Source organism: Syngnathus floridae, unplaced genomic scaffold (assembly GCF_059516105.1).
Source record: "Syngnathus floridae isolate MCC-2025c unplaced genomic scaffold, RoL_Sflo_1.0 HiC_scaffold_30, whole genome shotgun sequence".
NCBI classification, from domain to species: Eukaryota; Metazoa; Chordata; class Actinopteri; order Syngnathiformes; family Syngnathidae; genus Syngnathus; species Syngnathus floridae.
The window spans coordinates 1-2,500 of NW_028284059.1; the positions used below are offsets into that span (position 1 = coordinate 1).

Consider the following 2,500-nt stretch of genomic DNA (forward strand, 5'->3'; position numbering starts at 1 on the left):
TACTCGTCGCGGCCTAGTTTGCGTTCCCTTTTGCCTGCGACGGCCGGGTGTGGGCCCGACGCTCCAGCGCCATCCATTTTCAGGGCTAGTTGATTCGGCAGGTGAGTTGTTACACACTCCTTAGCGGATTCCGACTTCCATGGCCACCGTCCTGCTGTCTATATCGACCAACACCTTTTCTGGGCTCTGATGAGCGTCGGCATCGGGCGCCTTAACCCGGCGTTCGGTTCATCCCGCAGCGCCAGTTCTGCTTACCAAAAGTGGCCCACTGGGCACTCGCATTCCACGCCCGGCTCCAAGTCAGCGAGCCGGGCTTCTTACCCATTTAAAGTTTGAGAATAGGTTGAGATCGTTTCGGCCCCAAGGCCTCTAGTCATTGGCTTTACCAGATAAAACTGCATGTAGTTCGAGTGCCAGCTATCCTGAGGGAAACTTCGGAAGGAACCAGCTACTAGATGGTTCGATTAGTCTTTCGCCCCTATACCCAGGTCGGACGACCGATTTGCACGTCAGGACCGCTGCGGGCCTCCACCAGGGTTTCCTCTGGCTTCGCCCTGCCCGGGCATAGTTCACCATCTTTCGGGTCTCATCGCGCGCGCTCGAGCTCCACCTCCCCGACGCTGCGGGCGAGACGGGCCGGTGGTGCGCCCGACCCATGGGAGGGGCCGGGATCCCACCTCGGCCGGCGCGCGCCGGCTCCTCACTTTCATTGCGCCAGAATGGGGTTCGTTCGTGCCCTCCGACTCGCGCGCGCGTTGAACTCCTTGGTCCGTGTTTCAAGACGGGTCGGGTGGGCTGCCACAATCGCCGCGGACCCCTGACACCTACTTCGAAGGCCGGTCCCCGCCCTGGCGGCGCGACAGGCCAACGCGCACCGAGAACGGTCCGCGCCTTTCGGCCGCGCCGGGGGCGAGGGGGCCCCGTCCTGGTTCGGAAGGTGCAGAAAGTACTCCCACGTCCCCGGGGGGAAGCGGCAAAGTCGGAGTAAGGAAAGCGCTGTACAGCGCGGGTGCGGAAACGGCCGGGAGGCCCGGAGGCCCCCCCGCACCGCCCCGCCGCCCGCGCCACCTTCGCCCCAGACCCTTCCAAGCCAACCCAGGGACGGTCGCGACGCACAACCACGGGGGAAATGCGCCCGGCGCGGGGACGTCCGACTCCGAGAACGCACGCGTGAAGGCAGGGCCCCCGAAAGGGTCCGCCCCCCGCGACGCCCCAGGCGGCCGCCAATCCCAGCCGGGTTGAATCCCCCGATCGGACTACGTGGTCCCCACCCGTTTACCTCTCAACGGTTTCACGCCCTGTTGAACTCTCTCTTCAAAGTTCTTTTCAACTTTCCCTTAAGGTACTTGTCCTCTATCGGTCTCGTGCCAGTATTTAGCCTTAGATGGAGTTTACCACCCGCTTTGGGCTGCATTCACAAACAACCCGACTCCGAGAAGGCCGCGCCCCGGCGCGCCGGGGGCCGCTACCGGCCTCACACCGTCCCTGGGCAGAGCCTCCATCAGAAGGACTCGGGCCCCCTCCGGGCGGCGTCGGGCGCAACGACCTTCTGTACGCTACATTTCCCGCGCCCGAGGCCGGGCGGGGATTCAGCGCTGGGCTTCTCCCTCTTCGCTCGCCGCTACTGAGGGAATCCTGGTTAGTTTCTTTTCCTCCGCTTAGTAATATGCTTAAATTCAGCGGGTCGTCTCGTCTGATCTGAGGTCGGAAATGAGGGGGTAGTAGGCGCGGCCGGCCTGGCGGCCGGGCTCGCTGGATCCTTCCGCGCGAGCGGGGGCCTCCGCGGCGAACCCATCCCCGCGAGGGAGCGCGAGGCGCGGGATGCGCAATGGTCGTCGAAACGCCACCGGCAGCCGCGCCCCGGACCCGTGATGCGGGATGGGTCGACGGTGAGGAGGACGCCGCGCGGGTCTGCACTTAAGGGGACGAAGGCCGCCGAGGCGGCCTGCGAGCCCCCAGCCGCGGGGAGGCGAAGCGCTAGCGGGGCGACGGACGCATGCGCGTTGCCGCGCAGAGGTCAGACCGTCGCGGCCGTTTCGCCCTTCGCCGAACCCCGATTGATATGCAAGCGACGCTCAGACAGGCGTGGCCCCGGGACGGACCCGGGGCCGCAAAGTGCGTTCGAAGTGTCGATGATCAATGTGTCCTGCAATTCACATTAGTTCTCGCAGCTAGCTGCGTCCTTCATCGACGCACGAGCCGAGTGATCCACCGCTAAGAGTTGTACGTTTGTTTTGCGGAGGCGAGATCGGGAGCGGGCGGGGAGATGGCGTGACGCCGCGCGCGGACCCTCCACCGTCGCCACGAGGACGTCGGGGCTTGCCGGCGCGGTCGCCGCCGTCCGCCGCCGCGCTGACCCTCAGCAGCGCGCCGCGGTTTGCCAAGTTCCAGCGATTAAAAAATTGTTTTTTCCGGCCGACGCGCGACGGGTGCCACCCACCCGCCTCAGAGCGTGCGTGTGGTGTGGACATTGAACCCCCCACGGTCCGCCGAAGGCAGG

General features: G+C 65.4%; 1 non-coding gene and 1 pseudogene across 1 annotated transcript; both read right to left on the reverse strand.

Moving 5' to 3' along the window:
* LOC148378652 (28S ribosomal RNA) lies at nucleotides 1-1,707 on the reverse strand (annotated as a pseudogene; the record flags this gene model as incomplete).
* Nucleotides 1,708-2,069: 362 nt separating this feature from the next.
* LOC148378653 (5.8S ribosomal RNA) lies at nucleotides 2,070-2,223 on the reverse strand. Its single transcript, XR_015855683.1, has one exon. It is a non-coding gene; the product is annotated as a 5.8S ribosomal RNA (ribosomal RNA).
* Nucleotides 2,224-2,500: the final 277 nt, after the last annotated feature.